At 38.7% G+C, this 19,927-nt stretch overlaps 1 protein-coding gene across 1 annotated transcript in view; it reads left to right on the forward strand.

Annotated features, from left to right (window-relative positions):
- SRPX (sushi repeat containing protein X-linked) overlaps positions 1 to 19,927 on the forward strand; it is a 178,416-nt gene that overhangs the window by 72,885 nt on the left and 85,604 nt on the right. The gene's annotated exons all lie outside the window — the stretch shown is intronic.

Genomic DNA, 19,927 nt, shown 5'->3' on the forward strand with positions numbered 1-19,927 from the left:
GGGTCATCTTTCTATTGAGGGAGACTCGAACAAAAGGCTCTGGCAGTTTTACGGACCCTGGAGTCATGTGGTGGGGTAGGAGTGGAAAAGTCCTGGGTACTGAGGCAGAGTGAAGGAAAGTATCTTCAAATTTTTCCCCTTTTCCTTACCCCATAAGATCTCAACAGAGGAACCTGAAGACCTCTTGCCCAAGGCCTCAGATAAAGGGCCTAGAAATAAAAGCACAGGGCTAGGAATATAAATATGTGAAAGAGCGTGATTGGCCAGGGGGTCTGAGTCTTTGACTGCAACACCCCACAGAGACTGCCATATGACTGGCTATGCACCAAGTCTGGTGTGTGGAGGGCAGCTTTTCCAGTGAAGCCTGCCAGGTAAAGTGTTTGTCATTACCCATGGTCAGGCCTGAAAAATCACATATTGATTTTTAACCAGTAGCCAGACTCCTCAATTCTCCCATGCAAACCTTGAAGTTTTTCCTCCATTTTCAGAATATCAGTTTGGTTCAAAATCTATTCCTAAACAAAATAACTAAGTGAATGATATTTCCCACTGATTTCTCACTGAAAATCTTGCAGAAGTTTTCTGTGTACCTTTTGGACCTTATAGAAACAATAGATAAATTCTAACATGCAGAGATTTAACACAGAAAGCAGATTTAACAATTTTTTAAAAAATATTAGGCAGGGCCATTGCTGAACTGCCAATAGGTTTACACTCTATTTACAAGCTTGATTTTGTTCACAAAGCATACTAGAAGCCACTTTTTGACTTGTGTCTTCTTCAGATATATCAGAAAGGTCAATGGCATGGCTCATAGAGGAATGTCAAATAGTGACCAATTGGAAACCATGAAAAGTTCAAGAGGGCTGGGAAGAGGGTGAGGGATAAAAGACTACCAATTGGGTTCAGTATACACTGCTCAGGTGATGGTTGCACCAAAATCTCACAAATCACCACTAAAGAACTTCCTCATATAACCAAATAACCACATGTTCTCCAAAAACTTATGGAAATAAAAGGAAAAAAGAAAAGTTCAAGAGATCATTTGTCACAATTAAGCAAGCATATATCTGCCTCTACCTGTGTTAAAGCTCTCTTGTCTTTGACAAGTCAGCCTGTGCCCTTTGCCCCATATCCTGAAAGGTTCAAGCCTTGAAGATGCGCTGACATTTAAGGAACTACTTGGATTTCTTCAAACCAATTTACCTGATGACTTGGAATATTGCAAGCACTTTTCCCAACAAGATCAACAGACTATTTGAAGATCAATGAATGCACTATGGTATTTTAAAAATAAATACCCTGCATTAAAATTGGGGGACATTTCTAAAGATTAATTAATAGCCTTTCTCCAGAGAACCGGTTTCCCACTGGAAATCTTGCAGAACTTTTCTATGCACCTTTTGGACCTCATAAAAACAAACAAACAAAAACACAATTCCTAGTTCTGCTTGCTCACAGTTTGGTACTGCAGAACTTCTATACATGCATATGTGTGTGCGTGTGTGTGTGTGTGTGTAGGGAAGAGGGAGGCAGTTAAATGGGCTGAACTCAAATGGAAAACTGTCTCCAGTGGATGACAGCTGAAATCTCAGTTCAGTTCTTTTAAACTTAGTTGGACTGCTTGGAATCTGCCTCCACTCCTAGTCTGCACATGTATGGTTCGGTGATCAATCAGAAATTTAGGCAGCCTACATACAGAATTTAGGGCTCCCCTTGTCAGACTCTCTCCTTTCTGAGATTTTCCTTCTCACTTTTCAGTTGCTATGGTTGCCCTTACTGTCTCCTCAGGTTTGTTAAGCCAGTAAGACTACAGACTTTCTGTCTTCATTTAAGCCTCCCCTACCTTCAACTGCAGCGTGGTGCATACTACAACCTGCCCTTAGGCAAAAATTTTTTTTTAAAAACCCTGATGATTAATCAAGTTTATTTGCCTTCCAAGTGATGACTGCACTCCGGTATCTGTCTGCTTTTTGGCCTCTCTCCAATGTCTTCAGGTAGTGTGTGCATATATAAATATATACCTATATATTTATGTATAATATATACACACATACATATATTATATAAATGTATTTAAAAAACTTTTGCCTAAGGGCAGATTGTAGTGTATATACATATACACACACACACACACAAAAATATATATATATATCCAGATATAGTTGTTGTCCGTGGGAGGTTAGTCCAATAGGAACTGTTATTAGAATTCTAGTAGTGAAGGATGAACTAGAAGGTGGAAGAGTCTATCTAATCCATTCACAGAGAACTTTTTTTTTTGCAGATTTACCTCTACAAACTCTCAACTCTTGAGCTTAGATCATTGGCATGGGCAATGAAGGAGAGGAAAGGCAGTGCACACTGAAGCAAGGATTAATGCTCAGGATGTTGAGACCTATACTATTCCTGCAGTAAAAATTACCCCCAAAAATCAGTGTCTTAAAACAACAAACATATTATCTCTCACAATTTCTGTGGGTCAGGGATTTGGGAGCAACTTAGCTGGCCTATTCTGGCTTGGAGTCTCTCTTGAGATTGCTGTCATATCTTGGCTGGGACTGCAGTCAAAGGATTGAATGGGGCTGGAGGATCTGCTTCTATGGTGGCTCACTCACATGACTGGTAAGTTGGTTCTGGTTGTTGGAAGAGATCTCTGTTTGTCTCCACATGGATTTCTCTGCAGAGCGTTGCATGAATGTTCTCATAACATGGTAGTTGGCGTCCTCTGGTAGAAGTGATCCGAGAAAAAGCAAAGTGGAAGAGACAATATCTTTTATGACATAGTCTCAAAAGACACACACTGTTACTTCTGCAGTATCCTGTTGATCCAACAGATCAGCCCTATTCAATGGGGAAGAGGACAACACAATAGGATGGATACTAAGAAGTAAAGATCACTGGGGCCTATTTTGAAGGCTAGCTTCTGCTCGTTCCCATAGCTGCTGACAACTTAACTGGGGACATGGCTATTTATTTATTTATTGGTATAAATTTAGAGGGTACAAGTGCAATTTTGTAACATGGATATGTTGCATAATGGTGAAGTCTAGGCTTTTGGTATCATTATCACCCAAATACTATACACATTATACACATTAAGTAATTTCTCATTTCTCATCCCCACACACCCTTACCCTTCTGAAACTCTACTAGTATTCCACACTCTATGTCCATGTGTACACATTATTTAGCTTCCACTTATGAGAACATATAGTATTTGACTTTCTGTTCCTGAGTTAGTTTACTTAATGGCCTCCAGTTCCATCCATGTTGCTGCAAAGGACATGATTTCATTATTTTTGTTATGGCTGAGTAGTATTCCATTTGTGTGTGTGTGTGTGTGTGTGTATCACATTTTCTCTATCCAATCATCTGTTGATGCACACTTAGATTGATTCCATATCTTTGCTCTTGTGAATAGTGCAGCTGTAAACATACAAGTGCAAGTGTCTTTTTGTATAATGATTTCTTTTCCTTTGGGTATATACGCAGGGGTGGGATTGCTGGATCAAATGGTAGTTCTATTTTTAGTTCTTTGAGAAATCTCCATATTGTTTTCCATACAGGTTGGACTAATTTACAATTCCACCAACAATGTATAAGGATTCCTTTCTCTCCACATCCTCACTAACATCTTTTATCTTTTTGATATTTTAATAATGAGGGACATGGCTTCTTTATGGTGGAAAACATGGAGTAGTTCTAGAACAAACAAATATAATTGTGGCTTCCCAAATTGGTAGGAAAATTCCCAATTTTACAGCTTCTTAGCGGCTCACTTGGGAGTCCCAGGTGGTTTAGGGACTTTTTTATGGAAGGTCAGCATAAAGTCTATTTCTTTAGCCTTCCACTCCAGATAAGAACAAAATCCTTTCTCTTCGAACTAGCTTGCAATGACTCTATTCTCTATAATTAAGTCCTGAATGATACAGACAATAAAATTAAAAGTGTAGTCTTGAAACACTGAATTTCTTGGACTTCTCTTCCTTGCAATTCCACAGTTAATAGTGATATCAAGCACCTCTTGAAGATATATCTTATAAGCCATGATAAAATCATTCAGTACAATTGACCATTTTTCTTCAGCAATGCTTAGTTACACAGATTGAGGAAGAGAGAAGGCATACTGAAAGACTAATCTAGGGGTAGATGGTTGTGACGAAGGTATGGTGGCAGGACAAGGGGAAGGAGTTGATTGTAGTATTGACAAAATGGATTGTGCGATTACACACAAGGACAAGAATTAGTCTAAAAAGAAACTCGGGAGGCTGAGGCAGGAGAATGGCGTGAACCCAGGAGGTGGAGCTTTCAGTGAGCCGAGATCGAGCCACTGCACTCCAGCCTGGGCCACAGAGCGAGACTCCGTCTCAACAAAAACAAAACAAAACAAAAAAACAGTAGTGGCGCTGACATATTCAAAGAATATAGGGAAAGGTGAATGATCCTAATGTGGTTTAAGAGTGCATATAATCAGTATAAAGATATGAGAGATTTGGAAGAGAGAAAGAAAATATTGAAACTGTGATATTTGGAAGTTGAATAAATTATCCATATGGGTGATGTGGATACTGGCAAGAGTTAAGGCAAAGGAGATAAGTGAGAGTCAAATTCCAAGGATATATAGAGTGGAGGAGATAACTGTGTATAGAAAGGTGACTGTAAGAAGAGCATGATGGAAAGTGATATGGTAGATGGCAGGATTCTCAGAGAAGGTCTTTTGCTCAGATTAGGAAAGAATGATCAATTTAGAAGGAGCTGTGAGGAAATGAGCAGATGTTGACATTATCTCTCAACCAAGAGATATTAAAGTATGAAAGAGCAACCTGCTGTAAGAAAAGAGACAAAGAGGAAAACAAGCATTTACTCAAGAATATTTTGAAAAGATACTAAAGCTATAGGAAGGTGCTATGGTTTGGATATATGACTCCTCTAAATCTCATGTTGAAATTTGATTCCCAGTGTTGAAAGTGGGGTCTAACGTGAGATGTTTGGGTCATAGGGACACATCCCTCCTGAATGGCTTGGTGCCATCCTGGCAGTAAGGAGTGAGTTGTTCCTCTGTTAGTTCCTGTGAGAATTCCCCTGAGAACTTGTCATCAAAAAGAGCCTCCAACTGTACTCCCCTCTCCCTTGATTCCTGTCTTGCCATGTATTCTCTGTACATACCAAGTCCCCTTTGCCTTCCTCCATGAGTGGAAGCAGTATGAGGCCCTCATCAGAAGCAGATGCTGGCTGTATGCTTCTTGTACAGCCTGCAGAACCATGAACCAAGTAAACCTCTTTTCTATATAAATTACCCAGCCTCACCTATTCCTTTATAGCAACACAATGGACTAAGACAAAAGGTCACTTTACTATGAAGTGTGTGTGTGTGTGTGTGTGTGTGTGTGTGTGTGTGTGGCAATAATCCGGAGGCATCAAAATCTGAAAGAGAGTTGAGCTGGGAGACACTCAGAGCAGTATGAGAATGAGACAACAACAAGACCAGTGAGGGAGACAGCTCATGTCTGTAACTGGAGGATTATAGACATCAGAGACATGGATGAACTTGATAGGCCTTGAGGTTCCCATTTTCAAAGGACAATTGTTTTAGTGCCATAACTGACATTCCTTGTGATTCCTGGGTAACCTATCTTAGACACCAAGACAGGAAGAGTCAGGTCCAGCCCCGACCATGACCAGAACTGACCTTATGGTGGAGGCTGGGCCTGGTTCTTCCTGCCTTGAAGGGTCTAGCATAGGTTACACAGGAATCATCCTAAACTCCACAAGGAGATGGGACTTCCTAGAGAGTATTTGGCTCTATGTGTGGGGCAGGGAAACTCAAAAAGAGCCTGTTGCTGTTGTCAAAAGGCAAGAATATTTTCAGAGGTAACAGAGGTAACATTTTAAAAAATATTCTTTCATCTTTTGATGGACTTTTAGTTTGATTTCTTATCTTAGCTATTGTGAATAATGCCACAATAAACATGGGAGTGCAGATATGTCTTCAACACACTGATTTTATTAGATTGTAAGACAATTGGCAGGTGTGGTGGCTCACACCTGTAATCACAGCACTTTGGGAGGTCAAGGTGGGAGGTTTGCTTGAGCCCAGGAAATCAAGACCAGCCTGGGCCAACATAGCAGGACCCTGTCTCTATAAAAAATGTTTAAAAATTATCTGGGTGTGGAGGCACACACCTGTGGTCCCAGATACTTGGAAGGCTCAGGTGAGAGGATCACTCGAGCCTGGGAGGCTAAGACTGCAGTGAGCTGCGATCACACCACTGAATTCCAGCTTGGGTGACAGAATGAGACCCTGTGAAAAAAAAAAGATTGTGAGACAATTGGATGTGTTATGATGGCCTTTGGCCTAACATCAGAACCACCCCAGCAAGAGGATATTAAACCAGACTTGCTGAGTGGATTGTGGGGAAATAGATTTTATAGAACACTGCACAGATGGAGGAGGATATATTGTTCAAGGGTCTGGTATGGCTCTGCTGTCACCCCACAGATGAGAATGTGGCCTTGCTAATCTTAGTTCAAAATGGGAAGAGACAGGAATTAAATTTCATTTAATGGCAGACTACCCCATATCACACTAACCTCCCTGCTGATAGCAATTATAACTCTGGACAAAATATAGAAAGAGAAGTTACTGGAACTCGTTAGCACTCAACCAAAAGCAAGCAGAGACTGAAAGAACTATGACCTTGAAAGAATGCAAGCACATTGGGTAAGATTCACATTTGGTTGGCTTTTCCCCTTGAAGACTTTTCCATTTGCTAGTGTACTGGATGTGGAACTCAGGTAGAAGGCTGTACTCTTATTGGGCTGAGGATTCAGAGGATGAAGGCAGGATGACCAGAGAGCATGGAAATGGAGGAGATATGAGAAAGGAGAAAGCCAGTGGGTGGGATTTGGGAGGGAGAACCCAAATGTGCATATACATTCCCCTCAAATCTTTTACTGACCCCCGAGCTGTGCATGCACAGAGTGAGGCTACAAGAAGTCTAGGAGGAAAACAAAATAGCTGAAGGGAAAGACCTGAGCTGAGCAGTGATCTCAGCAGCTAATCTGTGCTGGAGAGATGGTTTGGAGGTCAAATCCTTTCAAGTTAAAGGAGCTCAGTGAACAGGTTGAGCTTCCACCGAAAATCCAAGACTACTCTTCAAAAGTAAAGAACAAAGCTCAGGATTAAGTTAAATCAAAGTAGACCTCCTTAACAAAGCCTAAAATCAAGCTTCCACAATATCAAGCTGGGTGAATTAGTAATTTAACTGTCTGCAAAAACAAAAATGTGAACAGCCTAGGTCTATAAAAATTGCCTTAAACCAGCAGTTCTCAAACCTTTGAAGGATTCCAAAGTGCTTTTCTTTATGTGGGTTACATCTCTCAATATTTACCAGGTTAGGAATCAAAACAGAGAAATTTTAAAAATTGTATTTCGATGCATTTCAAAAAATAAATTTATTGCATGATGATGTAGATAACATATTTTTGAGAAAACCTAAGTTTGTTTTACAAAACAAAAAAGTGAGATGAGCAGCATTATTTTACATTTTTGCAAATCTCTTCAAAGTCTGGCATAATAGAAGATAGCTAGTTTCTCATATATGCTTTCCTATTCAGTCTCTTGCAATATGTTGTTTTGATTGAAATATAAGAAGAAAATCTGGCTTCACAGACACACACACACACACATACACACACACACACACACACACACACACACATATATGTATTTGGAAAAGGGAGGAGTATTTTAATAGCCTATTTAGATAACTGTGAATTTTTTTTTGACACTTCACCAAAAGTCAACAAGTGGTAGTTCCTTAAAGATTAATGGTGATATGAAAACTTTTTGTACTCTGTTGCTTTAAAATCCGTTGGTCTATCTTGAGCAGTGTACTCTGTTGCTTTAAAATCCATTGGTCTATCTTGAGCTTTGAATGTATCTTTTATCTATGCACAATTTTGTAACTCATGCATTGGTCACTTAGAAAACACTGGTTCACTGAATCAAGCAGCTCTTCCAAAGATTGATAAATTTCGTTACACAATATTGGAATATCACATTAGTTAATGTCATCACCAGTCTTATCAGAAAAGTGTATAAGTATTAGGAGGCTGTCACCGTCACAATGGTGGATACAAGTTTTCTAAAATTCTAATTTTTGCTTCAAAGCTTGAATGTTATTATTGGCAACAAGTACTGTCAGTTGTTTTCCCTGAAGTGACAGGCTCACTTTGTTCATTTTTGAAAAAATGTCTGCCAAGTTCTCAAGCCTGAATAACCCGTTATTTGTTCTTTAAAGTAAAAAGAAGGCTGAAAAAAAATGCATCGTACTTTGATATGCACAGAAAATATTTAAAACATGTACTTAAGGGTCAAGATTTAATAACATTATTTTTTACTGCTTCATCAGGCATATTCTTAAATAAAACTGGTATTTTACTTTTCTTACTATGAAAACATGAAGATAAAAATATGCACTGCCTTGATTCATAGCCATAGTGCTACAGTTTTGCACAGTGAAAAGAGCAAGTAAGGAAGATAGTTTTGACCTTGCTAATCCCTTGAAAAAGTTTTAGGACATCCAGGAGTCCAAAGACCAAACATTGTATTGCCTTAAACTGAAGAACCCCGATTGTTAATATAATTCTGGAATTGTGATGGAATCTGGAATAGAAAGGAATGGAAAAAAACTCAAAATTTGGCATCTTTCTTAACCCTGGTAGGTCTCGTGGGGGCTGTTCCTAATAGCTGTGTGCCTTGTAGAGACCCCACACTTAAGGGAACATTTCTCCACATGTGCTGCATCTGCTTTTGTTCTTTGCAGCCATCTTTCTTTTGATAGGTTCTATATCCTTAGCTCAATTAATCAGAAATGAATAGCAGGGATGAGTAGGACCCTTTTGGCTCATCAAGAATCTAAACTGGGAGGGAGGGAGAGCATCGCGATAAATAGCTAATGCATGCGGGGTTTAATACCTAGATGATGGGTTGATAGGTGCAGCAAACCACCATGGCACATGTTTACTTATGTAACGAACCTGCACGTGCTGCACATGTATCCAAGAACTTAAAATTAAATTAAAAAATCTAAACCGTAACACTGCATTCAAATTATCTCATTTAATCTTCACAAGAAGTCACAAATATTTCATCTCCTCCCAGCTTTACTTGCTTGTTAACAGCATTAAAGCTAGGACTTACAGTAACTGAAGAAGGGACACTGAGGGCTTCTTGTATACAGCTGTTTCCTAAGGGTTGCTGCAGTAAGGCGGGTGCCTTTGTCAGCAAAACTGCAAGCATGACAACCTTGGCCTACCAGTCCTCTCAATATGCCTTAACCTTGGATATGCATTCGAATTACTCGGGGAGCTTTAAAAAATACTGATGATTTGGTGCCACACCCAGACATTATGATATAATTGATCTAGGTGCAGACAGGACTTGAGGGATTTTAAAAGCTTCCAAGGGGATTCTCATGTGAAGCCAAGGGTGAGAACCACTGTTTTGGGCGAGGTGAGAAAGATACCAGGTATAACCAATGATGGGAATACACCTCCCCCTTTGGAGAAACACTTGTTATTGCTTCTCTGCCTTTGGCCAATGTTTTTAGTGTTTGCATTACAAACTTAAACTTATGTTTAACTCATTTAAAACATGGCACTTGTTTCTCCTTAGGATAAAGCCACAAGAATGTTGCAAAGCACCTAGCTTTGTTCATCAGAATCAATTTTACTGATGGATGTGCAGTGTACGGATGCATTTCTGTTACTATGGTGTCATTTCTGAAGATGCTCAACAGCTTAAGGATTTGTTTTTCTGTTTGCTCTGTGGCTGCATTGGAGCTTGAAGAAAGTTTAATTTCTCTGCATCGTGTTTGAAATGTTGTATTGTCTCTCTCTACATCAGAAACAAGTTTCTGTGAAGGATGGTGCTGTGCTTAGGCAGCAGTGCTGTGAGACTAACACATTGATTTCAGATGGAACTGAAATGCCATTATCTGGTCACACGTCAAATCTGAATCTTTCTCTCTTGAGTATCTTCCAATGTGTCACTTAGTTTCATGCAATTCCATTTGACTCTTGGGCAGGCTAAGCGGATTTCTGATGCTTTCTGAGACTAAGCATGAACTTCCAGGCTTGGAAAGAGGAGTTACTTCTCTTTCTCTTGAAAAACCAGAGAGAGCAGAAATAGTTTTATTTCTCAACAAGTGGCAGCAATTTAGAAGGTGAACTTTGTGAAGGGACTGAGTTCCAAGACCCTCTAAAGCAACGCTCCTCAGAATGTGGTCCTTGTACTAGTTGCTGGTCCCTGCACCATTTATTACTTGTTCACAAGGAGATAAGGAGTTTGCCCAAGACTGGAAATCAACAATGTCAATAAATTTGTTATTTAGTTCAGTTGACGTTTTGGATTGCAAAACTTTCCATGAAGGAAGCCACACACTGATTTACATTCTGATGCAAGCTCCCTGTCTTACCATGGGCCAGTACCTTGAGTAACATTTCCCTAGAGGAGGCCAGAGGTGAGACACTTGTCCCTTTGTCTCTATAGAAACCAATTAGTAAATTAGAAATTAGGAAAGAAAATGCAATGGACTTTTTCAAAGTCACAGTAGCTTTTATTCCAGACTGAGTAGTCTCAGTCATTACTAGTTGAGAGCCCATGCAGTTCTGATCAGCAGTTTTGCTAAAGGACTGGTGAGTTGTAGACAGTGAGTCTAGACTAAATATCTTAGAAATGAAAGTGATAAGAAAAACTGATGTCTATTAATATTCTCTCTTGGCCAGAATATATGGTGGTTGTCCCTAGGGCAGGGAATGTGAATAAACTGCAATCCCGGAGGAATCTGAGGTGTTCCCAAATTGGTGTATCATTCTCTTCTTGCAGAAAGCTCTGAAATCGGTTTGTGAAGGGTCAAAAACAACAGTAACCTGTCCTGCTTTGCAGAAAACAGGATTGTACCCATGTTGCTAGCATTTGCTTTGGAATTATCTCATTTCATAAGAATGGAATGCCTAAATAGCATTTTAATGTTTTGACCCTAGTGTAACAACTAGGAGTCCCGGGCAAGGGCATGGCTTTCTTGTTAGTCACCAGAATCTAGCCTGAGAAAGAGCATCTAGGTACTTAGGAAGAAGAAATATTGATGCTGATTTCTGAAAAATGCATAATCTATCACACCACTACACTACGTTGGTCTTTGAGATGAACTGTCCTGTGAATGTTGATCACTCATTCATTCATTCCCCAGGAGTATATTGCCTATTAGCATAGTTCATTGATCCTAAGGTGCACATTTTCCTGTTCACATTTTAACATCTCTGAAATGGGCAGTGCCTTACAATTAACGACATCCTTCTCAGTTAAGGTCCTGGTGGGAAACATGACAGACTCAAATGGGAATCGAGGAGGACAGATTGAAAGGATTATCTATAATGGCGTGGGCATGGTAAAAGGAACTCAATAAGTGGTGTTGAGGGACTTCAAAGTTACCAGCGTTAGGGGACATTTTCTACCACAGGCCTGAAGGGCAAGGGGAGGGAGTGAATACTAGAACCTAGAGTGAACTGTAGGTATAATTTTAGGAGAGGCCACAGGAGAGGAGCTGTGGTAGAGGAACATAGCTATCTTATGTTAAGGTAATTGATGTTAACTAAAGCTTTATGTCTCATGTGGGAATATAATGGAACTAATATTACCTGGCAATAATACAGCAGTCACAGATCGAAAATTTTCTTAAAGGGTTAGATAATAAATAGTTCAGGCTTTATGGGCCATGTGGTCTTTGTCACAACCACTCATCTCTGCCACTGTACCACAAAAGCAGCCATAAACAATATGTAAAAGATTATGTATGGCTATATTCCAATTAAATTTTTACTTGCAAAAACAGATGACCAGCCTGTGGGCTGTAGTTTGCTGACTTCTGAAGTAGATAATAGGGAAATTCTGTGTCTCATCTCAGTTCATCCCTTTTACTCTCAGCATCCACTCTTTTCTTTTGTTTGAATAAAAATCTCATGCTCTCAGGACAAGGGACATCTGAACTATTTATTATTGTAGTCCTTTAAGAAAATTTTCTGACCTGTGACTGCTGTATGAATGCCAGATAATACTAGTTCGGTTATACTCCCACATGAAACCTAAAACTTTAGCTGCCATCAGTTCCCTTCACATGAGAGAGCTGGGGAAGATAGAGGTTGGAAGAAACAGTTAATCAACATAAAGATGTTTCAGTCCCTCTTTGGGGGCTGGTCATGGTATCTGAGTTGATAATCATTTTAAATTATCCTTTATTCTCTGCCAGCACTTCAACTAGTTGGATTTCTTTATCTGGGGGATTGTCCCAAATTTTCATTCCTGTAGAATATGATTCCTTAATGTTCCTGGTTTTATTGATTGCTGTAGTTTCCCATTGGCCAGGATTATTGATCAAAGGAGTAGTAGGAGATAACTCAGTAAATCCCCTGACCTCTAGACATAGTTCTTGTAACCATTGTGCATGAATAAACCAATTATTTACCCAGCAGCAAATACAAATAACTCTTTCTCTACCTATAGATTCAGTGGCATGGAGAGCCTGAAATGGTTAAGAGGCATTCTCAGATTCCAATGAAATAGAGTCATGTCAGTTTCCTATGTAAGCATTCCTTCCTTAGACGGTAGAACACTTAGACTCGTGGAACCCAAGTTTATGAAGATAGGTAGGAAAATGCCTTAAATAACCTGTTAATATAATCATAATAGGGACCAATTCAAGCTCTAGATCTTAGTTCCTGAACCATTGCCTTTTGGCTACCAGGGAGACAACACCATATGTTGGCTGCTGATTTAAAGCATATACTATACCATGTAAGTTAACACCCCAGCCTCACTAAATATTGTCTGTCAGCTAATTCTATAACTGAACTTTGATCAAGTCATTCCACTTTTCCATGAAACCAGCTATTTTGGGGTCATAAAGCATGTGGTAAGACTAATAAATTCCATAGCATGAGCCCACAGATGGGCTTTCTTTAGTGCAAAATAAATTTCTTGGTCAGAGGTAACATTGTGTCAGATATTCTTTGAGTCTAAGTATAGTGGTGGAGTCACATAACAAGTAGAACGGTATATCTTTATTATCTAAAGGCTACATCAGCTATCTTAATCTCTATTATAATGTACTCTAGAGAGACCCTGATTGCCATTATATACAAAGTAGCATTCTGATCCATTATAGTGATGACATTTTGCAGTTCCAGATGTGGTATCTTTACTAGAGCAAAACAGTAAAGTCGCTAGTACCTGGTATCCAGCTATTGACTGGGGAAATGCTTTCTTTTTAATTACCATCAACAAACATAATCAGAAGCAGGGCATCTGCTGTAGAGAGCACAGAAAATCTTTTCAAGGGAACATGTATCTTTAAATAACCGTCTTTATCTGTTTTGTTTTGTTTTTCTTGTTTTTGTTTATTTGTTTTTGTTTTTTCTCTTGCTAAATGACCATCTTTACACATTCTAGGAAACCTACAAGAGAATCTGTCTTGATTTTTGGCTACTTTGTATTTCTTCCAGTGAACAGAGGCACAACGATTGGAAGACGTTATTTTGGTTTGTTTTTTATTCAAAGACATTAACATGTACTATGCACATATTAATGTGCCAAGCGCTGGGAATGCTTCTCAAATATGTGAGCAATACAATCTTGAAATTCTATTTTGAGAGCCTGCTTCCTAAAGAACAGGCCTAATGTCAATTACTGTATCAATTAGGATCTCAGCAGGAAACAAATGGAACACTGAAACTGTGGCTGCAACACTGAGGAAAGATTAGTAGAGGGATTATTTATAAAGGTGCAGTCAGGGTCAAGGGAAAACAACAAGGGATGGTTATACTAACAACAACTAGGAGCCTTTACCACTAGTAGGCTTAAAGGATTGGAGGGCAGGAGTGGCTCTGTAGCTCTAGCTGCAGGAGAAGGTAACCTAACAAGAACGATAGCCCTGAGTAGAGGAATGTAGTCACTATCACTTGGTGACCCAGCAGGAGGGAGCCAGGCTGATAACTATACCAGTCTCACTTTCCTCACACCATTTAATCTCCTACTTCTGGCTTTCTTTGTCCAAATCCAACCAAAATCCAGAAGTTAAGAGAGTCACATTGAAGTAAATCATTAAGGTTCACCTCTTAGGGCATAAAACAGCGTGAAAACAGCAAAGAGAAAATATGCAGGAACAGATGTAGAATCTTAAAACTTTATGATTGACAACATTCATTTCTTCCTTTGTGGTATGTAAAGTAGGGCTGCCTCTTACAATCAATGGTGTCAAAGAGTAAATTAATTCTAGCACACGTAAGTTGTCATAGGACTTTAGAGCTTGAGTAGACTTTGAATATCACTTAGTTCAAGTCTCCCATTTTATAGATGAGAAACTGAGGTTCAGTGAGAGAACCTGTCTTGCTCAAAAGCCACAGCAAGTAGCATAGCCTGGAGAAAGAGCTAGGTTTCTTAACTATCAACTCAGTGTTCTTTATAACACATCATCCTCTTTCAAGTTTGGGTTAAACAAAATGTACTTTAGAGTTAAACTTCACATTTATCACTGACTTAAGCCAACTTGGTATCCAAATGCTTTTCTCTACAGTTTATCATCAGCAGCAACACAAATATTGAGTCTTGATTGAAAATAGAAGATACCTGCTAGAAGATGTTTGATTAGTACTATGGAATAAAGCTTTCAGGGACTATCTCCTCAAGTTTAGGGGAGATTGTATCCAAAGTCAGTTGGTCCTCATTCTATTTAGCAGGTTATCAGAATCATCTAGAATAAAAAATATTTAGGTCTTTCATTTCAAGGACTCTGAAATAAAGTCAGATTGCCTGGCTGAGGGATGTCTTCAGGATAGCGACAGGAGAACACACACACACACACACACACACACAAAGGATGTTAGTAATCAAGCACGTGTGTATGCCAAGAAATAAAAATCAAGGAATAAAAGGGGCTCAAAGAAAAGACTGGCAAATGGGAGTATCTTAGGACAATGCCGGCATCAGCTACAACTAACAGGCGATAGTCTCAAGTGTCAATATCAATTCTGCCATTTTCTCTACACCAACGCATTCCACAGTTCATTGTTCTTGCAAATCAACTAAGGATCTTATTATAATGAGCATTGTGATTCAGTGGGTATGGGCTGGGCCCCACATTCTGCATTTCCAACAAGCTCCCAGATTCTGGTAATGCTGTTGGTTCATGAATCCCACTTTAAGAGGCACGTCTCCAGCTCGTGACAAACACAAGGTTTCTATTTGGGTTGCAGTTTAGTGTAGTGCAAAGAAATTGGACTTTGGGATCTGAACTGGGAAGTTCCATGTTGGGTGAGGCTGTATTACATACTATCTTTCAACTTGGGCAAGTTACTTAACCTCTATGAGCCTCTTACTTCTTTTTTAAAAACAGCCTTAAATTAGGTAACAATTTGTAAAGTACTTGGCACATAGTAGATGCTTGATAAATGTCATTTCTGATCCCTTCTCTTGATTTATTGAGGGGAGGGCAAAGGGAGTAATTGTGTCAGAGTTTAGACGTACAGGAAGATAAATGAGCCAAAACCGAAATGGGAAGGCAGATTCAATAGCTGAGCACCAAGAAGAGTTGTTCGACATCATTCTCTTTTTAAAACAGCAACCAGACACCAATCCAATCTGTGTGTCAATTCAGCAAATGTGCTTTCCTCCAAAGACAAATAAGTATAAAGACACGAGGGATAGGTGACATATAACCCATCTTCAAGAACTCAGGAATAAGAAAACCAAATACTGTATGTTCTCACTTATAAATGAGAGCTAAACATTGAGTGCACATGGACACAAAGAAAGGAACGACAGACACCAGGCCCTACTCGAGGGTGGAGGGTGGGAGAAGAGAGAGGATCGAAAACTGCCTATCAAATGCTATGCTTATTACTGGGATGACAAAATAATCTGTACACCAACCCTGTGGCATGCAAGTTACCTATATAACAAACCTTCACGTGTACCCCTGAATGTAAAATAAAAGTTAAAAAAAGAACTCAGAAATTACTCAGAACATGTTAGAGATATTAGGAAAGTGAATTTAGTGAAAAGAATCCCAATTTGCAGCAAGTTCAGGGTGGCACAAAGCTTTTGCCTGGGATGCATGTTACATACAGAAGTTTAGAAGTAGGCATGTTAGGTATTTAAGTATTGCTACTAATTTTGCAATTAGTAGCGTGGCAAGACAAGCACACAGGAACAGTTTTTTGTGGCCAATAATAACAAAAAAATCTAGTAGGATAAACAAATAAATAAATAAAAACAGAAAAATTAACAATTAAAAAATTGTTACTGTTTCCTCAGAGTTCTTCTGTCCTTTTCTCTATTTAAAAACAAATAAAAATACTATATTTTACATGTAAAATTTAAGAGGGTAGATTTCACGTTAAGTCTTCTTACCACAATAAAAAAAAATGAACTATCAAGTCACAACAAGAGGTGGAGGAACTTTAAATGCCATATTGAAAAGTAAAAGAAGCAAACCCAAAAAGGCTACACATTGCATAATTCTAACTATATGATATTCTGAAAAAAGGCAAAACTATGGAGACAGTTAAAAGACTAGTGGTTGCCGTGGTTTAAATCACAGGAGATGTTTTGGGCAGTGAAACTATTCTGTGTTACACTCTAATTGTGTATATATGATATCATAAATTTGTCAAAACTAATAGAACTAAAATACAAAGAGTGAATCCTAATGTAAAGTATGGTCTTTAGTTAATAATAATGAATCAATATGGCTCATCAGTTGTAACAAATGTACCACATCAATGCAATATGTTAATAATAGGAGAAACTCAGGGATAAGGCAGTATACGGAAACTCTTGTACTTTCTGCTCAACATTTCTGTAAACCTAAACTGCTCTGAGAAATAAAGTCTACTAACTAAAAACAAACAAACAAAAGAGACCAAGTTCCTATTAGAACAAGAGTGTAGGAGAGTACATTGGCAGCGGAAGCAAGCGAATGCCATGACAAAGCAGAAATGAACATACTCACGTGTAGGTGACCCACTCTATGGCAGAGTTTGGAAAATTATCCCTTATTCCTTTCAAAGAAGAGCCCCCATTCCAATGTTTCAGCGACCCAGTGATTTTACATGTTCTTAGATATTGAAAATGTGTCTTCCTTCTCCAGCCCACTAAACCCCTGAACTTATCTTCAGGTCCCAGAGAGAAACTCTCCTCATGACTACTATGTTCAATCCAGGAATGGAGACCTAGTGCATTCAAAGAGCCGGGCCAATACTTGGGCTGATGATGTGGTGCAGTTCTCAGATGCTCTTTAAGAATTTGTACAACACATATTTTCAGGTGGACCTGCCTGGTGGAAGGGATTTGAAAGAAGTCCCCAGTGAAGGCAAATGTTCCTTTTCCCAATGTCCTTCGCAAATTCCTGTGCCGCCCAAGGTTGCATGCCCCATTCAGCAAAACAAAAGCCCCACATTTAAATAGATCTGTCTTAGGAGGCAATTTATCAGCCATAAAGTGCTCTTCACGCATGAGCTCCTCACCCCATCTATCTATTCAAGCAGACATTATTTCTTCCCGCTAATACTATATTCTTCCTGAGAGGAGCTCTCCACCTCATTACATTTTCAGGAATGTTTAGCACCCTTTATAATTTGGCACCCTGGGAAGCTCCCCAGAAGCCCCCTCCTCAGCCTGGCTCTGTGCATTCAGATGCCTTGCAAGCAAGTGCGTCTAACAGAGTTGGGCTCTGAGGTGACAGGAAAGAGCTGAAAATGAAGAATAATATTTCCATAAGCCCATGCGGAAAAAAGCACGAAGGGCATCTCTTAAGATTCTGGTGTGCACGCCATCAGCCAGAGGGACAATGTAAGAAGATATTTAGGTATTAGGGAAGACAAATTAATGGAGGTGGCGGGGAACTCAAAAGTCAAGACTAAGGAAAAGTCTAGGTATCTCTTTCTTCAAATCAACTGAAAGCCAATGATCTCTCTTTAAAAATGTCCATTTATGAATAATAAATACTAAGAAAGGATGGAAACAAATATACATACCCAATCCCCAATCATTTCAACTACAGGTTCAATCTTGAATGATTGCCATGACTGCTTTGTGATGGAATGGCTTCCTTCCTTGTTTCCAAAGGAGAAAGGTTTAAAAATAAGTCTACTTATTGGGACTTACCGATTCCTGTAGATTTGCACAAATGAGCTTCAAGTTTCTACAGACAAAATGAACTATTGACTAAGTAGAAAAGATGTTTGGAAGGAGAAATCAGAATCCTTCCCCAAAGTAAATGTATCTCACAATAAAGAGGAAAAATAAAATATTTAGATTTAAATATCTACCTAGTTCTCTGCCCTCCTATAAGAAGACATTTTTTAGAAAATTCCAATTATTTAAACTTTTGCTTTAATTACTATAATGAAATATTTGATTTATGTGCTGTATTAATTTCTGTCTCCTTCAGAGAAAAAGGAAATCAGAGACACATCTTTACTTGTGCTGAAATACTTGAGAGAAAAGTATGATCTACTACCCCATATGAGTGTTTCAGCATTTATAGGCAATACTAACCATATATTCGACTTTAGTTTTCCAAGTGTAAAAAAAACCTCCCCCAGAAAATTTTGATAAATTCTAGTGAACTAAATGAGGAACAATTGTTAATCTTTGAAACACTATGCATTACTCATAGCGACAATAGCAGTTTACGTTTCTATGGAAATTGTTTTGACAGCATGGTAAATTTCCTTCTGTAGATAAAGAACATGACTCTATACAACATTATTGTGAGGCTGGCAGGTTTTATGTTCCTGACATGGGGTATAGGGAATGAGACATAGAAAGAGATAGTCATTACACTGAAAGAGAGTGTTGAAGAAAGGGGAGGAAAGATGGTTTGCTTGCAGGTTCCATAATCTGTAGACCAAGAAACTGACAAATTTTTCTTCTCATGAAATTGAATATTTTCTGTAATATTTATTATCTAATCCAATGGAGTATGAAATTTCAGCCTAAAATAAATATATTACCCACAAGGGGTAACTTAGCACAAAATACAGATTTTTTTTTTTTTAATGTTTGTTGCACCTAAACACTGGAGATCACTTAATTGTACATAGAAAGCTTAAGACCTAACCCAGCATCTGGGAAAAGAGGGACATAAGAAATTATGAACCACAGAGTAATAGAACTACCTCACCAATAATGACCTTTTTAAAACAATGGATTAGAATCTGCAAAGCATATTTACATATATTACCTTATTTGATATCTTCAGTTACTCCAAAGTAACCTATTTATTCGAATTTTACAGGCAGATAGACATGGCCTATACTGAATAATTAACTTGATTGAAGTCGCATGATTGGTAAGCACTCAATTCAAGACTTGAACTAGTATTCTCTGAGTTGAAGATTAGACTCTTTCCACCCCTTCATGGTTACCTTGCAATTAATGATCTCTGGGTATGCAAAAGATCGACTACTTCAAGATCAAATTCGAGCAGCCATCATGATGTAGAGTTGGTCTGAAGAATAGAGTTGATATAATTTGTCCTCAAATGCAGTGTTTCTCAAACTGTGATCCATTTGTATTAGATTTACCCAAGAAGCTTGATTAAAATGATGGAGATTGCTGGAGATTTTGTTTAGTAGGCTTGGAGCAATGCTCTGGAATAAATGTATTCAGTTCATACTCCAGATGATTCAGATAGTCCTTTGGAATCCTTGATGTAGTACAATTTTCCTGGCTATTGTTCAAACCTTTCCAGATCTAATTTTTGTTGTACTTTTGCCTGTATGAACATTCCCCTCCTATTTTTCTTCAATTTCGGAGGTCATACATGACACTATTGTAAGAGTAAAACCCTTCTGGCAACTTCCA

This window comes from Chlorocebus sabaeus, chromosome X, assembly GCF_047675955.1.
Source record: "Chlorocebus sabaeus isolate Y175 chromosome X, mChlSab1.0.hap1, whole genome shotgun sequence".
Taxonomy (NCBI): Eukaryota; Metazoa; Chordata; class Mammalia; order Primates; family Cercopithecidae; genus Chlorocebus; species Chlorocebus sabaeus.